General features: G+C 55.5%; 1 pseudogene; it reads left to right on the forward strand.

Moving 5' to 3' along the window:
* Positions 1-18563: 18563 nt before the first annotated feature.
* LOC138380241 (small nucleolar RNA U13) lies at positions 18564-18655 on the forward strand (annotated as a pseudogene).
* The last annotated feature ends 1345 nt before the right edge of the window (positions 18656-20000 follow it).

Below are 20000 nucleotides of genomic sequence, written 5' to 3' on the forward strand. Positions count from 1 at the left end.
CAGACGCTGCAGCGGCGACCAGAGGGGGACGCCGGGAACGAGGACGACAACCACCGCTCGGTTTCGGGCACCTTGGAGAACAACCCGGTGCGCTCCGGGGGCACCACAAAAGGGCCACACAGACCCAGCAGCCGCGCGCCAAACGGGGCGCGCGACCGGGCGGGCGGCACGGCCCCGCACCCGTCCGTCACGGGCAGGGGGGACCCCGGCCAGGCAACAGCCACACAGGGCGAGCGAGGGCTGCCCGCTGCGTCAAGAGGACTCACGACCCCCCGCCAACGCCACGAGGCCGAGGGCGGGGCGACCGCGGTCGGGCCGGATAGTCTCGCACCCGCGCCTCCCACGCACCGCCCACAGGCGGGGAAGGAGAGGTGAGGTGCCCGCGGGCAGAACGAGAAGAGCGGCCACCATTCACCATGAATGGACCGTCCCTCGCCTGGCACGCGGCTCAAGGCCCGGGAGAGCGCGACGTCACCACATCGATCAGGCCCCGAGGACGGGGAGGGTTGGGGGAGGTCAGTCAGGCCGGCGAGGACAGCGATCGGAGGAGCCCGCTTCAGCCTCGCCAGCCCCGCCTCCCAAGCACAACCCAAAGACGAGGACCGCCTGACACGCAACGGCACAGAGCCAGCGGGGTAAGGGGGAAGGTTGCCGCAAACCTCCCCCCCTCCCCCGGGTGCCGTCTCTCGAGGGGACAAGAGACCAACGCGAGAGGCGGGCACCACCGTCGGGACACTCCGACGCCCTAGAGCCGGCGCGCGGGCCCAGGCGGTCAGCTCAAAGGGAACAGGGCAGGGCGCTGGATCCCCAGGAACCCAGAACCCTGTCCGCGTGCGGAGGCCCAACCCCTCCAGCGACAGTCGCCGAAGGACAGCGTGTCAGTACTAACCTGCAGGCGGAAGATGACGATATGAGGTGATCAAAAACACCGCGCAGGAAGACGGGGACCGAGCCACTTGAACACGCCTGCCCCCACGACACTCGACACGGCCACCTGTCCCCAGCAGGTCCCCAGCGCCAGCAGACAAGGGGCACTCAGGGACATCTGGTCGGCCCCCGTGGCGTAGAGGGCCAGGGAGGCCCTCACCGTCCACGCGCGCCACCCAGGGCCCAGCACGGGGACTTGTGGAGGAGAAAACATCGGGACGGGACCGCCACGGCCCACGAGCGGCCGCGGGCCGACAGGGGTCGCCCTCGCCGGCCACCCAGGGCCCGGTCCCCGGCCCCAGCACGGGGACTTGTGGAGGAGAAAACATCGGGACGGGACCGCCGCGGCCCACGAGCGCCCGCGGGCCGACAGGGGTCGCCCTCGCCGGCCACCCGCGCCACCCAGGGCCACCCAGGGCCCGGTCCCCGGCCCCAGCACGGGGACTTGTGGAGGAGAAAACATCGGGACGGGACCGCCGCGGCCCACGAGCGCCCGCGGGCCGACAGGGGTCGCCCTCGCCGGCCACCCAGGGCCACCCAGGGCCCGGTCCCCGGCCCCAGCACGGGGACTTGTGGAGGAGAAAACATCGGGACGGGACCGCCGCGGCCCACGAGCGCCCGCGGGCCGACAGGGGTCGCCCTCGCCGGCCACCCGCGCCACCCAGGGCCACCCAGGGCCCGGTCCCCGGCCCCAGCACGGGGACTTGTGGAGGAGAAAACATCGGGACGGGACCGCCGCGGCCCACGAGCGCCCGCGGGCCGACAGGGGTCGCCCTCGCCGGCCACCCGCGCCACCCAGGGCCCGGTCCGCGCCCCCAGAGTAGGACTCGGAGGAAGCCACGGACGACTGGGTGCCACTCACAGGGCTGTCCCTGCCTCCCGAGCGGGAACCAGGGAAAATGGGTAGGAAAGGCGAGGCCGAGGGAGAGGGACACGCATGCACGGGACGGCGGCCGGTCGCCGGACACCCTCCTCTCCCGTCCGCGTGTGCCGTCTCCTTCCTGTCCCCGCGGGGTGGGTCGGGTCTCCAAAGCGGCCACAGCGTGCTGGTCGACCTGCCCGGGCAGCCCCGCAAGCCGCCTGGCTGGCTGAGCCTGGAAGCGCGGCGACAACGTCCTCCCGCCACACAGCCCTGCAGGCCCAAGCTCTGCCTCCCAGATGTCCCAGCCGGCGTCCCGGCACGAACCAGATGGCCCCGCGAAGGCTGCTTGCTTCCCGGAACTCAGCCTCGCTCGCATCGGGGACTGTCCCCTGCTTTGCCTGCTGCACCGAAGATTCAGAGGACAAGAGACTTGTAGAAAAGCGGCCGCCAGGTGGAGCCCGACCACAACCGGCGCCAGCCACCAGAGGTCTGCTGCAAAACACGGGGCAACCCTCTGGAGCCCATCATTTCAGAGTCCAGAAGGTCCCCCGGGGGCATCAAACACAGTCCCCCTACTCCCCACGGAAGCCATCGAAAAATGACGGGTCAGTCTAGGGCCACGCCACCCTGAACGCGCCCAATCTCGTCTGATCTTGGAAGCTAAGCAGGCCCCGGCCTGGCTAGCACTGGGATCAAAGAAAGGATGGGTCGGCCCGACCACCGACATCGTCCACCAAACCCGTCTCTGCACAGACCACAACATAGCCGAGAGACAGACAGGCAGAAACAGAAAGAGAGAAAGGGAGAGAAAGGAAAAGAACAGAAAGAAAAGAGACGGAGAAACAGAGAGAGAAAGTCAGAAAGAAGAAAACAGTAAATAAGAAAAGACAGGAAGAGGGCACGGGGAAGAAAGAAAAAGGAAGGGAGGAAGGAGATAGGAAACACAGAAAGACAGAAGGAAAGAAGAAATAAGGAAAGAAAAGACAGGCAGAAAGAAAGAGAATGAGAAAAAGGAAGGAAGGATGGAAGCAGAAAGAAAGAAGAAAGAAAGAAAGACAGACAGAGACAGAAGGAGGGAAAGAAAGAAAAGAAAAAGAAAGGAAATTAAGAGAGAAAAAGAAAGAGCACGGAAAGATGGAAAGAGAAAAAGATAGAGAGAAGGAAGGAGAGAGACAGTATAGAAAGAGACAGAAAGGAAGAAGGAAGGAGAGAGAAAGGAGAGAATGAGAAAGAAAGAAGGTAGGAAAGTAGAAAGGGGGAAGAAAGATGGAAAAAACAGAGATAGAAACACAGGATAACAGGAGAAAGGAAGAGAGGAAAGAAATACGGAAGGAAGGAAGGCAGGCAGGCAGGAAGGAAGACAGGAAGACTGAAAGAAGGAAAGAACAAAGAAGTAAAGAAAAGGCAGAAGGAGGAAGAGAAAGAAAGAAAGAGGGGGGGGGGGAGAGATGATAGGATGAGAAAACCTTTCTGTCGTGGAATCATAAAACCCCTTCCTATCTTAGGATCATGAAACCCAGGGTGGAACTATGATACACTTCACATTCTCAGAGCACGCCGGCTGGTGAAACAAAGAAAGAAGTCAGGGACAGAGAGAACACATTCACGGGGCCTGGCCGGGGGCCAGGGTGGGGCGGCCCGAGGCTGTCGCCAGAGCCATCTCTGTGGCAGGACGTCGCAACACGCCTACCGGATTTTCCCATAACGCTCGCCCGCCGCCAGGTGACCCCCGTCATCCACCGATCCAAGTGTCAGCCTGGAAAGGACGGGCTCCCTCGTGGGGGAGGGAGCGTGGGGGCGGGAGTGGGTACACACTGGGTCGCAGGCCTCCTCCCGGCCCCTCTCGGACCACGTCTCTCAGCCCTCGGGCACACTCCCCACCACTAGTCGACCAGAGAGCCCCCGGGGGCGGGGGGCCGGAGGGGGGCGTCCACGGCAGGGAGAGAGGACAGGGACCCATCGGCCCGTGCTAGATGCCACGGGTGGAGGCAGGACCTGCTGAAGACACACGAACAGTACGGAGAGGTTCAGAGCGGGGCCTAGGCGCAGCCACTCACGATGATCTCACAGTTGGACTATCTGTCACGGTGGACCGAAGCGCATGAAGTGGGCGCTCCCGGAAACGGCGTGTGTGTGTGTGTGTGTGTGTGTGTGTGCGCGCGCGCGCGCACGCGCGCGCGCGTGTGCCTGTGTGTGGGAGGGAGAGAGAGAGAGAGAGAGAGAGAGAGAGAGAGAGATGGGAGAAGACGGTCGGTACATTCACTCACTCCTGTACCCGGGCCAGTCGTTTCTCCCGAAGGACAGAAATCCATAAAACACCCACGTCTAAAGAGTGTTTACACAGAGCTAACCCTAGGTCGAATCAGTCAGGAGTCGAGTGCGGGGAATCCTATGGTCCCAAACTGGGACTCCAGTCCCGGCCCCATAGCAAAAGGGGGTCATTTCTCAGAAAACGCACGCACACAGAATCGGGCAACGTTTATACAATTTTATACCGTGGTAGTGACTTCCTTCCCCGCCCCCGTGTTCTTAGGATCGGTCTCACTACATAGTACTTTTTTTTTTTTTCTGAGCTTTATTTTATTTTATTTTATTTTACTGTCATTTCGTTAGAGATGATGGGGAGGGGTGGCGGGGGAGCAGGGCATAGTTCACTCACTGGAAGCCTCAAACTCCTGGGCTCCAGCGATCCTCCTTCCTCAGCCTCCCAAATCGCTGGGGCTACAGGCGTGTGCCACCATGCCCGGCTAATTTTTTTCTATTTTTGGTAGAGACGGGGGTCTTGCTTTTGCCGAGGCAGGTCTCGAACTCCTGACCTCAAGCGGTCGGTCCTCCTCCCCGCCTTGGCCTAGGATTACAGGCGTGAGTCACCAAGCCTGGCCTGGATCGGTTTTTAATAGGTAAGGTCTACGAGACATCCCAGTCCAAACATCGATTCGGTAGGTCTCTACAGGACTCCGGGCGGAGATCCGATCTGGGGTTTACAACGTGGAGAATTAAGGCCTGGCTAGCAAAGAGCCCAGTGACTGAAGAGGGACGATGCTCGTCAGTCGTACAGAGCCTGAAAAGATGCAACACGGGGAAACGTTTCCAGGTTCCTCTCAGAAGAGGATGTCAGATGAGATGCCGAAACGAAAAGAATGGGTTCAAGCCAAAAGGAAAAATAGATAAATAAGTCAATAAATAAAACTACGGGAGACAGCCAGGAGACACTGTTTCCTCAGAAATGGCTAGGAAGCCTCCCAGGATAACCTGGATAGCAGCATATGTTCCTCCTCCTCCTCCGGCTCCCTCTCTTGTGTTCGTGTTTGTTTTCTGTAAACGCCAAGATGGGGCAGGGGTGGGGGACACCACGCCGGGTGGGCGAGCAGATCACCCTTCCCACCACAGGAGGGAGCACACACACACACACACACCCACCCACCCACCCCAGGTCATCACTCTGTAGTTCCGCGTGAGTGAGGTGAGGCCCGGAACGGTGCTAGTAGCTTTCCAAGTGGTCAAAAAGAATGCACAATAACTGGACCGAGGCCTGTCTGGACGCTGTAAAGGCCCACTTGAAAACTTATGCTTGCTCGCTAGGTGACCGATGTCCGCTTGACCTATGTCTGTAATTGGAAATACGTACCTTGCGGAGATAAAACAAAGCAATTAACTTGTAACTAAGTGTTTAAACTTTCCAGCTGCCTGTCGTAAAATTGATTGTGCTTGCTTAACGCCTGAAAGAATGTTCCTTAATTGGAGCTATCTGTTTCTGTAAACCTGCTCGCTTAAAGACTGTAACCGAAACGAAACGGGGGCCCGAGGCTGGTCCCGGACCACACAGCTGCGGAGTAGGTGGTATAGTGTTGTTTCAACCGCCGTGCCTAAAGTCACGGAGCTCTAGCTTAGGATAGTCTGAAACCTTCCTGCTTTTTTCGGCTCGGGGCCATTCTCTGTACCTGTACCCTAACAGGGCAGGGGGTGGTCGCTGGCCAGCTAATGTGGACTCATGACTTGGCTCAATTCGGTCTCTAGGTTGTCCTGTCTCGCACTCCGTACTATAACAGATGCCACACCGGTTCAACCCAGCTCTGAAGGAAAGAAATGCCGAGCGTTCCCCTAGCCGGAGGAAGGCAAAACGCACCTCTGCCTTCCTCTGAGGGCACGTCTGAGTGAACGGGTCGTTCTCCCTGCCCGTCACCCCAAGCCCCTCATCCCGGACCCCACCACACCCGGCCTTGACCTCCTCGGCCCTGCCCACCAGGCCCCATCATGGCCTCTGGAGCCTGGGCTCTCTCTCTCTCCAGGCACTGGCACTGCCCCCCGCCCCCACCCCGGGACCTGAGATCCAGGGCCTCTGTCTCCCAGGCCTCCCAGCTGTCTTGACTTGCGGACTCAGTGCCTGCTCTGCCAGAGAGACCTCTTGCTGCGGGGTGGCTCTCAGTGGCTGCATCTCAGCGGTCTAACGTGTCCCCCACCATCCACGTGGCCGCCGGCGTCAGGCTTCGGTGCCGTAGTGCCACCCTGCCTCCCTTCCGGGGGAATCCCACGCTGCCTCAGGCCCATTATGACCTGGAAGAGGCTGCACCTGTGGGGTCTGCCCATTTCCACTACCCCCCCCCACACACGTCACCCCCCGGTCCCCCCATAGGGGTTAGGAAGAAGGCAACACTTTCTGGTACAAGGGTTGAACTGAAGGGGCGAGTGAGTGGCCACCTGGCAGGGGCATCGCAACAGATGGCTGAAGAAGTCAGCCGCCGAGTGCAGAAATGTCACGGAACTTGGGGTGCCACTGCCTTGCTGAGATAGGGCCAGGGCAGGCTTTAAAAGGCTAAAATTCTGCCTGCCTTTGGTACGTTAATACAGAACCCATGGTCCTTTCTAATTTTTGATTCCCGGAGAGGCAGGAAGTATTCCAAATGGCCACGCCATGGCTTTTCTAAATTGCCCACAAGGCCTTCTCCGACCCAGCGGGTCAGGGGTTTGCTTTGGTGTTACATCGTGGTAAAAGAGACATCCCACAGCAGTGACCATGTCCATCGACTCCGTCGGCGCTCTCAGGCTCGTAGTCCCACTTTTCAGACAAGCCTGGATGGCCACTCCGTGTCACTCTTTGCCAAATGCCAGCCACTCTCCTCCCCGCCCCGCATCCCCCATTTGGCCACCACAACTCTTCATCCCCAGGCGCCCTCCGGTAAAGTGTGCTCCTGTCTGTACACCTACTCCGTTGGGGGCGGGGGGGGGGGCGGGAGGTGGCACAAGAGGTGGCTGGTGGCCGGAGCAGGCCCGCCACCTTGAGTGTGTGGAACAGCGCTGAGGATTTCCTAAGGGAAGAAAGAGGGTGGGGAGAGCGAGAGAGCATCTCCTCCTCGTGAACCTCACAGATGATTGAGGACAAACAGGCCTGCACGGGGAGGGGGGGGGCAGGGAGGGTGCCGAGTCTGCACCAGAGAAAATGGCTTTGTGGGGGGGTGGGAGGGGAAGAGGGCAGAAAGATTTTCTGTCTTTTTAAAACTTCCCCCAGGCTTTTGGGAACTTGCAGCCCGGCCTGCATCCCTGAGGCACGTTAACTCTTTGGTTATAACTCCAGGTGGCCCCCAGGGTGGGCGGCCCACAGAGTTCAAGGGATTTCTTCTCAGCAGAGACGGGACCTTTAGAACAGCTAACTGCAGTAATTGCCTGAAGCTGAGAACCAACCCTCCCTCCTTTTAAACCTCTGTATTTCTGCCTAGGCCTATGTTCACGAAATTTGGGGGTTTGAGACTGAGAAGCTCTACCCTATTTATTTCCTCCTTTGTCAGCAAAGTAGACTCTCTGTTTTCTTACTCCTCATACCGCTTGTCCTCGTTATTCGGCCTCGTGGACAAGCAGCTGAGCTTTCGGTCACAAGTCCACACCCCAGGGTGGAGGGGTCCAATCCACCCCTGTCCAGACCTGGGCCCTTCCTGCCTCCCTCTCGAGACGATCTGTTTGGCAGCCCAGCCGCCTTGGACTGGGCCACAAGGAGGACACAAAGTAAAGACCCAGCCCCCCCGCCCCCCCCCCCCACACACACACACGGCAGTGGCGGTGGGTGGCAGTTCTCCAAGGGTTTGGGGCTTTTCCTGAGGCAGGAGACGGAGGGGACTGATTTCTTTAGAGCTCCGTCCCCTCCCCCATGCGCTGTGCCGCCTGGAAGCGGCAGCTCGCGGGGCGGGGTCGGGGCTGAAAGCGGCTCCGCCCGAGAGAAGCCCGAGGCGGCTACGTGCAAGCGCGCATGCGCAGTCAGCTCGCGGGGCGGGGTCGCGGCTGAAAGCGGCTCCGCCCGAGAGAAGCCCGAGGCGGCTACGTGCGAGCGCGCATGCGCAGTCAGCGCAGTGAGTGGAGGAGGGGTGGAAAACGGCGGAAGGGCTCCGCCGGGGGCCCGGCCATCTGTGCGGCCAGGCTAGGGGTTTCCCTCTTGGGCCGGGAGCTCGTACCCCGCCCCCAGCCCGCAGGCAATCCCGAGGGGCAGAAGCACGACTTGCTGGGCACCTCCTCGGGCGAAGCGGTCGCGGTGGCTGGGTTACGTGGGGCCCAGACGAGTCTCTGGTTCTGGGAGCGGCACCTCCCCCACGCGCCTCTCCTCTTGGGCCTTCACCCCTCCCCCCCCCCCCCCCGCTCCGGCCCCAGGGGATGGGAGGAGTGGGGGGCAGGGAGACGACCTCAGGGAGGAGCCAGACCAACTGAATGAAAGCTTTTCATGAACTCGTGTGTCTTTGCCAGGGAAACACCATTTCTGGAGTCTATGAACTAAAATAAAATCTTAAGCCGCCCCCCGCCCGCCACCGCCAGCTGACCCGTCCCGTGGTTGGCCCAGGGAACCCTAGAAAAACCCTTAAACCTGAGCTGCTGCCCCGCAAGGACAGGGGAAGTCAGACACCCCTCCCTGATGGAGTCAGATTTTATAACAATGAGATACTGAATGTCCGACGGGCCTAAGGCCAGGCAAGACAAAGCTTAACGCATATCTAGCAGGCCAACCGTTTACTGAACTACAGGGCACTTGAGTTTTGGGTAAACTGTCCAGTGGCTTGTCTGTGATTAGCAGACCTCCTTACCTTAACTGAAAACATGATGCAAAGCTTTTAGGCAGAGGTTCATTTATGTCATCAATTGCAAATCAAAGAATCTTTAAACCCAGCTGTAAACCTGTAAACACCGCACCCTCCCTCCCCCGCCCCCCCCCCAACTGCCAGATGTCCTGCCTTTTCAGCCCAGACCAATGTACCCCTTCCATGTTTTGATTTGTGATTTTACATGTAATTCCTGTCTCCCTAAAATGTATGAAGCCAAACTGTAACCCACCCCACCACAATGGGTCCGCTTGCTCAAGGCTTCTTGGGCGTAGCTCTCTGGGCCATGATCACGGCCGTTGGGCTCAGAATAAAACTCTTTAAATTATTTTGCAGTGATTTGGGGTTCTTTTCCATGGACGAGTCAATCGTGTTCACATTATTTTAGCCTTGGGAGCTTTTTCTTTTCTATTATGTCTGATCCTGATCGCTAGCCAGGTATTCATTCATATTTTTGGTTGGTGGTGGTGCTCAAGCTCGTCTTTGTACATCCCAGATTGGCGTAAGCCACCGTGAATATGTTTTACACCTTCCAAGAGCTAGCGCTTATTGCCGTATCATAACCAGGGCTCGCAGCAATTTTTCTTTTTTTTTTTTTAAAGCTGCTTCCACTTTCCACCTAGGTATACATACGAGTATCCCCTTTAAATGAATGCTTGCATCGAGGAACCAGGAAGTGGTTTTTGTTGTTGTTGCTGTTGTTGTTTTCCCCCAGTCATTTATCTGCTCCTCAACCCTCATTATTTATCACACACACACACACACACACACCCCCACCCCATCTCTGTAGAAAAGCTCACGGAGATTGTTCATCCACCGCGTGCTTTCTGTTGACAGTATCTGAGACGATAAGGAGCACCATGCATTCTGTTCTAAGAGAAAAATTGCATATATCAGTATGATTATATTTTACTTCTTGTGTGAATTTAGTGGATCTCATAAAAGCTGATCTTGATTTTCACAGCAGAGAAAAGTGGGCTTCTGTTTTGGTTTTGTTTTTGTTTTTCTGGAGGGGTGGTGTCTTCACATAAGTGATCATCTTTACAAGTATGCTATATGCGAGAAATTTCAGAAAGCTGCAAAGAGTGACTTGTTGACAATGCTTGCATTGAATGATGTATCTGAATCTGTGAATCGAAGGGGTCAGCATCTGACCAGAAAGCACTGTTAGAAGAAGAGGGGTTTCGGGTCTTTTCCTAAATTGTATCTGCCTAAGGCGGAAAATATTTCTGTTTCCCTATGACATGGTATTTTCCTCACAAGCAGTGTTAATGGCTCCATATGTCTCTAGACTGGCTGCAGAGCAGAGACTCCATGGTCTCCACTACTTGACTCTGTCTGTCCAAGAATGGCCTCCACAGCTCTCCTCTGTGAGATATCCACTCTCAGAGGTGGCACGGTATGGTGGGTAGGGGGATATGCTGGATTTTGAAAACTCAGAGTTTGAACTCCAGTGCTTTATTTCTTAGCAACATGAACTTTGTCAGATCACATCACCCTGCTGAAGCCCAGTCACCTAAAGGGTAGAAAATGCAATGGATAGATTGACGCTTCTCTTCTCTTCTCCTCTCTTCTTTCTCTCTTTCTTTCTTTCCTTGTGTCTTCCTGTCTCTGTCTCTCTCTCTCTCTCTCTCTCTCTCTCTTTCTTTTTGTCTTTTTCTTTTTTTTCTTTTGACGGGCCCTCACTCTGTTTCCCAGACTAAAGTGCAGTAGCATCATCATAGATCACTGCAACTTCAAACTCTTGGCCTCAAGCGATCCTTTCCCCCTAGGCTTCCCAAAGTGCTAGGATGCAGTTTTATTTTTATCTGTGACACCATGGGAGGAAATATCTTTTAGGGTCATAGGGTCAGAAATTTAGATCTCTTCTTTGAACTCATGGTAGCGGCTAACTGGGATTTTCAGTGTGTAAACGTAAGCCACTTGTAATTTCACCAGTACTCCCGTTACTTGTCATCTATTCAGGAGGTGAACTCTTCTTCCCCTACCATCTACTGTTCAAACGCGTTGGCCACAAGGATAATTTGAATATCAGATTCAGAGCACAAATAATTAAGGTCCTGTAGCGTTAATAAGTAAAAGGGGCCACACACAAACCTGTGGAAGTCTGTGTCCCTTCCAGTTTTTTTGTTTGTTTGTTTGTTTGTTTGTTTGTTTGTTGGGTCCCCCCCCCCCCCGAGACTGAGTCTCACTCTGTTGCCCGGGCTAGAGTGAGTGCCGTGGCGTCAGCCTAGCTCACAGCAACCTCAAACTCCTGGGCTCAGTCGATCCTCCTGCCTCAGGCTCCCCAGGAGCTGGGACCACAGGCATGTGCCACCATGCCCGGCTAATTTTTTTCTATATATTTTTAGTTGTCTGGACAATTTCTTTCTATATTTTTAGTAGAGACGGGGGCGGGGGGGTCTCACTCTCGCTCGGGCTGGTCTCGAACTCCTGACTTTGAGCGATCCTCCCGCCTCGGCCTCCCAGAGTGCTAAGTTTACAGGCCTGAGCCAACGCGTCCGGCCTGTGTCCATTCTTTAATGTTGTGTGTTGCTCAGTTATGAAAAGGCAAGGGAACATAAAATCCGAGTTTTAGGGATGACTTATAGGCTCAGTATTCTTTTTTTTTTTTTTTTTTTTTTTTTGCCTCCTCTAAGCCTATGTGAATATCAAGGAGGGTAAAAAATTCAGTGTTCTCAGTTCAGTGCCCAACCAACCTCTGTTTCCAGAGTAAAAATTGAGCATCCTATTACACCTTTATTTCCCTTTGGTATGCTAAGGCCCAACTCGGCAGAGAGGTCACTGTTTATTCTCTTTGCTAAGATCACATGTGCCATAGTCTGTCTGCTTTGTCTCCTTTAGGGGTAATCATCCAATCTTACCCGGGCCCCTCACATCCTCGTGACAATAGGCCTCCTTGGTTTACTGAAATAGAAAAGACCGGCTCATCAGCAATGTTTGATCGGTTGCTTCAGAAACAAATGTTGTTCTGCTTTCTTTACTATGTTTTTTTTTTTTTTTCCTTCTTTCTTCCGTCAGACCCAATCCGATATAGGTGGGAGAGAAGGTAACCGGAGCCTCTTGAAAAACCGAAGTGAACCAAAGCGAGCTCACAGATTCAGATAGAAATCAGGAGGAAGAAAAATTGAGAGATAACATGGATTTTCTGTCTAGCGGGTGTTCTCACACTTCAATTTTACCAGAAGCGTTAGGTAGGATGACGATGACGATAATTGTGACAAACACTATTCTCATTGGACAGATAAGGAGGCAGGCTCAGAGTGACGAGTAACCTGGGCCTAAATAGATCGCTAAGAAGCATCATAGTGTGTTCCTTGGTTACGCTGTTTTGTGAAGCTCAAAAAGTTTGGGGTGCGCGTGCGCGTGCGTCCATGTGCGTACGCAATCATAGGTGTTCTAGTAAAACGGATATGAGGTAGGATTTCCCATACCTTCAATGATTTCATGTCCTGCAGGAACATAATGTTCCGGGATCAGGTTTTTATTCTGCCTTCTGTGCCACATGCTCAACATGCCTGTGACTTTACAGCCGAGACTTGCTCAGGGGGAGCCCATTCTCATCTTCTGGGAGGTTCTGCTAATCTTTAAAAGACAAGGACATAGGAAGATGATCCTATAACAACGACTGTGACCACGATTAAAGGCTTACTGTTTACCACGCGTGCTTCTGTGGGCTTTGCCTGCATTTGCTTTTTCACTCTGCACAATATCCCTGTGGGGTAGGCACCATGATTTCTGCATTTGCAGATGAAGAGGCTGAGGCTCAAGAGGATGTATGACTCGCCAAGTTACCAAACACGGAGTGTCGTCCAGGTAGCCAGTCCAGGCCCCCCGGCTCTGCAGCCACTCTGCAATGCTGATTCTGAGCCTGACCGTTTCATCACTGGTGGCTCCCTGAGAACCTTGACTCGGCCCCCTTCCTCAGTTCACTTGGGAAACATATTCATGTGTGTGTATTTCTCTCCTTCCCTCTCCCACCCCCCCCCCCGTTTTAGTTTTTATTATTTTGAAAAGTGCATAGAACGATAAAAACTTTAAAAGTAGGAAAAAGCTTACGGAACACATAAGGACACAGAGAAAGAAAATATCTGTGTACAACAGTGCAACGCATTTGTGTTTTAAGTCGTGGTGTTGCAAAAGAGTCCAAAAGTTTAAAAGAAAGAAAAACAAACAAACAAACAAACAGACAGACAAACAAACAAACAAAAAAAAAGCCAAACCACCATGGAAAAGTTTATGAAGTGAAAACACTTACAGTAAGCTAAGGTTAATGTATTATTGAAGAAAGAAATTTCTAAAGGTAAATGTCGTGTGGCCTAAGTGTCCAGGGTTTATGAAAACCTACAGTAAGTAATGTCCTAGGCCTTCACATTCACTCACCACTCACCGCCAACTCACAGACTCACCCAGAGCAACCTCCCGCCCGCCCTGCAAGCTCCATTCACCGTAAGTGCCCTGGCCAGGTGTCCCACTGCACAGAAACCTATTAGACTGCATTTCTTCCCATTACTATCAGTAGTTGTACATTTCTTAGGACTGTAGGCCTACGATACACCTCCAGGCATAGTTAGGGGTTGGGAAGAGGAGGGAAGAGGCCATTCTTCATTTATTAATTGGGTAGCATGGGGGCAGGGGAGGCAGTTTCCTCCTTCTCCCCCTCTTGTTTTTCTTTATTCCTCTCCCAGTTCCCCCTTCCATCGTCTCGATGGATTTGGATGAGACGTAGACATTTTCTACGTCAGGCCTTAATCATACCGAGGGAGCAGGAGAAAAGTAAGCCGCCTACCATGACACGATGGAATGGAAGTTTGTCAGCCATTGACTGCTGTGGCATTCCGACATTTAGTGTCTTCAGGACATTCTATATTTCTGCTATCCCACTAGAATATATCTCCTCGATCACTACTGTGTGGCCACATCCCAGCTGTTTCGTGAGCCACCCTCAATGTTCGTGACGATGTAGTGTGGAGACTCCCTCCGTCTGGTGCCTTAAACTCGCACATTTGGGGTTTTGTATCAGGATAGCAAAGCGATCACCTTTAAATAACCTGGCTGGCCATGGTGGCTCATGCCCGTGATCCCCGCAACTTGGGAGGCAGAGACGGGAGCGTGACTTGAGCCCAGCAGCTGGAGACCAGCCTGGGTAACACGATGAGACCTCATCTCTACCAACAAAAAAAAAAAAAAGAAAAATTATGGCGGGTGTGGCAGCATTTGCCTATAGTCCCAGCTACTCAGAAGGCTGAGGCAGAGAGGATCACTTAAGCCCTGGATTTGGAGCTTGCTGTGAGCTACAATCAGGCCAAGGCGGCCTGGGAGAGGACAGAGTGAAAGAAATCCTGTCTCAAAAAAAAAAAAAGAAAAGAAAAGAAAAGAAAAGAAAGAAAACAAGACCGATAACACAACACAACTTACAAGACTTGGTGTTACCGAAAGCTCGGCCACTTGCCCACGAGGCCGAATAACGAGGACAAGCTGTTTGAGGAGGAAGGAAAGAGAGAGTCTATTTTGCCGGTAAAGGAGAAAATAGGGTAGACCTTCCCATCTCAAGCCTCCGAATTTCCCCGAACATAGGGCTAGGCAGAAATACAGAGCTTTTAATGAGGGGGGGAGGGGTTCTCAGCTTTAGCGTTGATTGTGGTTAATTATTTCAATCGTCCAGGCTCTGCCAAAAACAAAGCCTGTGAACTCTGCCGGCCGCCCACCTGGGGGGGGGGGCGGGGCAGGGGACCACTTGGGAGTTTTAAGAAAAGATTTAACCTGCCTTGGGGACATAGGCCAGACTACAAGCTCCCAAAAGTGGTGGTGGTGGTGGTGGTGGTGGTGGTGGTGGGGAGCGTAAAACGACAGAACGTCTTTCTGTCCTTTATTGGTTTCTCCTTTTTCCCCCCTAGGTGCCAAAAGACCTGAGACTGATGCCGAAAAGAAATAGGTACAGGCGCCCACGTGCACACACAAAGATATACGATCGAATACATCGTGTTGACAGTCGGGGAAACTGGAAGATGATGGGGAAGTATCACGAGCAACTTTGTATTTCTTCCAGGACAGGAAAATGGACACGAAGAGAAAAATTCATCGTTCTCGGCGTAGGATAAAAAGCCACATCTTGTTACTTAATATAATTCATTCTGTGATTTAAGTTTTTATACGATATGATATTCGATAAGCCTAAAACACAAGATAAAAGAGAAACAAACAAAAGGGAAAAAATAAAAATAAAAAAGACGACGGGCAGAGGCCTACGGTCCCGGGAGGAGGCAGAGAGCGGGAGGAGGGGCGCCTCCCGCAGACAACAGGGCGGGTGGGCGGAGACCCGCTAGAGGCTAGGGCTGCCCCGGGCGGGCCCAGAGCTGCGGGGCCCGGGAAGAAGAGGGTGGGACCGTCCGGACCGTGCTCTCCTCCCCGCCCTCCACACCTCCCGGGAGTCAGCTCTTAAACTCCCAACGTCACCTGACTTTCCGGATCCCGAGGTCTGATCAAAGTGGCCGCTAGGTGACACCCAGCAACCGCTGCCGGTGTCATCCTGAAAAGAACGGACCCTATGACTGACGGGGGTGGGGCGCACAGTGGGTGGCCCGGCCAGCTCCCCTTCCTCCTCGGAGCGGATCGGATCATCTGGAACTTTATCCAGAGAGGAGAGAGTGCCCCTGGGTGTGTGCTAGAAGCCGGAGGGTTGGGGCAGGGACCTACCCAAGAGAGAAGTAGAGTACAGGGAGTTTCAGAGTTGACCCACTCACCATCTCGCCCTGGTCAATACAAGAGTGGCAATATCTGTCACCGTGGAATGAACACTTGGTACCGAAGACCTTTGTCTATGCTGGCCCCCGTATGCCTAGGGGGGGCATGTGGCCAGAATCTGACATCCTAAACGTCTTCGTAGAAAGAATTTGGGGGTGGGGGTGGGGGAGAGAGACAGAAAAAGAAAAGAGAGGGGGAAAGAAATGGCTGCCACAAAACTATCAGAACAGAGAAGCGACCGATAGGGCCTATCTGGTTAAGTTCTTTCCCTACCCAGAGAACGACTTGACGTAGCTGACGTCACTGCAGTCAGGCCACGTTCCGGTGGACACAGAGAGTCAGGGATAGAATTTCACGCTCGGCACTGTCTCTCGGGACAGCGGGAAGGTGGAGGGTGGCTGAGGGTTCTATGCTCCTTTATCACACACCGTCAGGTAGGTCAGGTAAAATTGAGGACAGATTTCCAGTGTTTCGAGAAAGGAAGAGCACTCGTGCAGGCCATCTATCTGTACGTGGGAGAGTGTCCCCGAAAAGTGGCTTTAAGTGCCGGGATGTGCCTAGGCCAAGAAGGTACACGATCCTGAGTGAGAATGGTCCGTCCCATCGAGTCAGTCGGTAGGAGGCCACCGGGTCGAGACGGAACTGCCCCCCCCACCCGCCCCCGCCCCCGCCCCCGCCCCCCAGAGCAGACAGACTCAGAATGGAGTCACTCGGTGCCAGTGCCCTGCCCGGGTGCCCCATCATTCAACCGAACTGGGAAACAGGTGGGCTTTCCGACCCTCGGGAGGGAGCTTCACCGGCGGGCGGACAGATCAGAAGGGGCCCGGCTCCCTTGAGCGGGCAGGCTGGGGACGGTCGGTGGGGTCTCTTGACAGGAGGCACCACGGAACCCTTGAGGCAATGTCGGGGGCACCTATGTTGCGGTCCAAAGCTAGCGTCTGAGAAGTCGTCCCGAAAGCATGATGGCGTCAACAAGTCCCCTCCGTTCAAGAAACGAGATTCATTTCTAGAGGAGGGCCACCCCCGCGGGAGGACCGTAGGCTTCCTGTGGACATTCTCTTCAAAAGGCAATTCACTCAGCGGAGTGAAAATCGGAAAAATCGCTGTCCTCTGACGCAGCTGCAGAGAAAAGATGGCACCAAAATCAATGAAACACACACACACACACACACACACACACAAACACACCTCCTCCCATCTGAACGAGCACTCCGGACGGTCACATAGGGAGAGCGACGGGCTCTCTTCCCCCCCTGTGGTTTTCTACCTTTCGTTGCGGTTTTTTCCCTCAGTGGATAGAGGAGGAGACACAGGGGGCTCAGCCGGCATGCGAGTGGGTTTATCATCCTCTGTGAGTATCAACACGCGACACCACCTAAGTGAAGGAACACACCGGTGTTTCATGTGATGTGGCTCAATGCCTGGCAGATACGAGCCTTTGCAGGCCTCCTCGTGATCGACAGGACGTCGCCTTGGACACGGACACATCTTGTCCCTCCCTCCCGAGGCGATAGGCGGTTCCGTACCTCCTCGGGGCCAGGGCACAGTCTGCCTAGGCACCTACAACACGTGTGGCAACAGCCTCGATGGCTCTGCCATGAGAACGAACTCCCGTGGCACGGGGGTGGGGTGGGGGGGGGGTCGGGTGCTGAAGAATTCAGCTGAGTGAAGGAATGCCACGGGATTCAGAGTGCCATCGGTGGGCTGAGAGGCGAGCAGGGCGGGCTTTGAAAGGGTAACATTCTCCCTGCCTTCCGTCTGTCTGTGAATACAGAACGTACACGCCAGGCGGGGTGGCTCACGCCTGTAATCCTAGCACTCTGGGAGGTAGAGGCGGGTGGATCGCTCAAGGTCGGGAGTTCGAGACCAGCCTGAGCAAGAGCGAGACCCCCATCTCTACTAAAAATAGAAAGAAACTATATATCTAAAAATATATACAGAAACAGTATCTAAAAATATATACAGAAAAATATTAGCCGGGCACGGTGGCGCATGCCTGTAGTCCCAGGTACTCGGGAGGCTGGGGCAGTAGGATCGCTTGAGCCCAGGAGTTTGAGGTTGCTGTGAGCTAGGCTGACGCCACGGCACTCTAGTCTGGGCAACAGAGTGAGACTCTGTTTCAAAAAAAAAAAAAAAAAAAAAAAAAAAAAAAATATATATATATATATATATACACACACACACACACACACACGCACACACACACACACGTATATCCAATTAGCTGGGCATGCTGGCACATGCCTGTAATCCCAGCTACTCGGGAGGCTGAGGCAGTCTGATCGCTTGAGCCCAGGAGTTTGAGATTGCTGTGAGCTAGGCTGACGCCATGGCACTCTAGCCAGGGCAACAGAACGAGAGACTCTGTCAGAAAGAAAAGAAGAGCGAGAGCGAGAGAGCGAGAGAAAGAAAGAAAGGAAGGGAGAGAAAGGAAAGAGAAGGAAGGGGGGGAGGGAGAGAGAGAGAGAGAGAGAGAGAGAGGAGAAAACTATTAAAAAATTCGGGACCAGATCCATCGGTCGGTACTCAGAAGCGTGACGATCGGGTGTTCCCGAGCACGTGTGAGATGTGTCTTCTCCCTGACGCCGCGTTTCCTCCACACACACATCACCCATCTGCCGTGGAAAAAAAGCAACAAAAAGAGAGAAAGAGATTAAGAAGGGAAAATGGAAACAGGGCAAAAGAGGAAGAAAGAAAGAAATTTCGAAAAAAAGAGACCAAAGTCACAGCGAGAAGGAAGAATACTGAGCCCAGAGCGACACCTAGTGACCACACCGTCACAAGCACCCTAGGGCCCCAATTCGCCAGAGACATCTGGTGGACCCCAGGGCAACATGTGGTCGACCCGGGGCCATGGCGTCTGCAGCCGATTCCCAGGCGGGCACACGAGCCCGGGGAAACTCATTCTCAGCGCGGGGAGGAGGGGAGGGGAAATAATAGCAAAGTCACACCAGATCCCTTTCTAGTTCATAAACGTGTTGATTGCGTGTTCACGCGCACGTGTGAGAAGGGCCTCCTGGTGTGTCGGCACGTCACCCGCGTGACGTGAAACCATGAATCCGGGGGGGGGGGGGAGCGGAAAGGCGGGCAGGAAAAGGCAAAGAGAGAATAGATAAAATGAAAGGACCAAAAAGAAAGTCACACAGCAGGGTAGGGGAGTGAGAGCAAGTCGAGAGACTGCAGACAGAAACTCCGAGAGGAGAGGAATGCTCCGGAGCGCCCCCTCGCCCCACGCGAGAAGAATACCGATCGCAGGGTGACCCCTAGGGGCAGCGAGGCCAGAGAGACCAAATCCGTCCCAAAGCCTCCCTGTCAGGATGACAACCACAGACCAGACATCCGGTCAACCACCCAAGGACCAGACATCTGGTCAACCAGCGAACCCATGCGGAGGCCGCATGCAGCAGCGACATCTGCACGACCACTCAGGGTGCTCCCTGCCGGGAGGGTGTGTCTCTATGTGTGTGTGTCCGGGGGGGGGGGGGGAGATTGCGATGAAAGTCACGCCAGGTCCCGGGATAGTTCGTGAGCGTGATAATTGCGTGTGTGTGGAGAAAAAAGGGGGCGGGGCGATAGGGAGTAAAGAAAGGAGGAGCGGGCGAGCGGAGGGGTGGGGAAGGAGAGGGAGTCGAGAAGCCCGCAACCGCAGCGCCCCCTGGCGGTGATCCCCCTCCATAGCATCGATAGGGCCAGCCCCGCAGAGACTAAGTGCGACGGGACATCTGGTCAACCCCAAGGACCATGGGATCCCGGCACGAAACCGGCGGAGGACGAGGAGGAGGAGGAGGAGGAGGAGGAGGAGGAGGAGGAGGAGGAGGAGGAGGAGGAGGAGGAGGAGGAGGAGGAGGAGGAGGGGGGCTAGGCGGCGGCGGCGGCGGGCTAGGCGGCGGAGGCGGGCTAGGCGGCGGCGGTCTAGGCGGCGGAGGCGGGCTAGGCGGCGGCGGGCTAGGCGGCGGCGGAGGCGGGCTAGGCGTCGGCGGGCTAGGCTTCGGCGGGCTAGGCGGCGGCGTCGGCGGGCTAGGCGGCGGCGGGCTAGGCGGCGGCGGCGGCGTGCTAGGCGTCGGCGGGCTAGGCGTCGGCGGGCTAGGCGGCGGCGGCGGGCTAGGCGGCGGCGGAGGCGGGCTAGGCGTCGGCGGGCTAGGCTTCGGCGGGCTAGGCGGTGGCGTCGGCGGGCTAGGCGTCGGCGGGCTAGGCGGCGGCGGCGGCGTGCTAGGCGTCGGCGGGCTAGGCGTCGGCGGGCTAGGCGGCGGCGGCGGCGGGCTAGGCGGCGGCGGGCTAGGCGGCGGAGGCGGGCTAGGCGTCGGCGGGCTAGGCTTCGGCGGGCTAGGCGGCGGCGTCGGCGGGCTAGGCGTCGGCGGGCTAGGCGGCGGCGGCGGCGGGCTAGGCGTCGG

The sequence above is a fragment of the Eulemur rufifrons genome, unplaced genomic scaffold (assembly GCF_041146395.1).
Source record: "Eulemur rufifrons isolate Redbay unplaced genomic scaffold, OSU_ERuf_1 scaffold_317, whole genome shotgun sequence".
In the NCBI taxonomy this organism is placed as follows: Eukaryota; Metazoa; Chordata; class Mammalia; order Primates; family Lemuridae; genus Eulemur; species Eulemur rufifrons.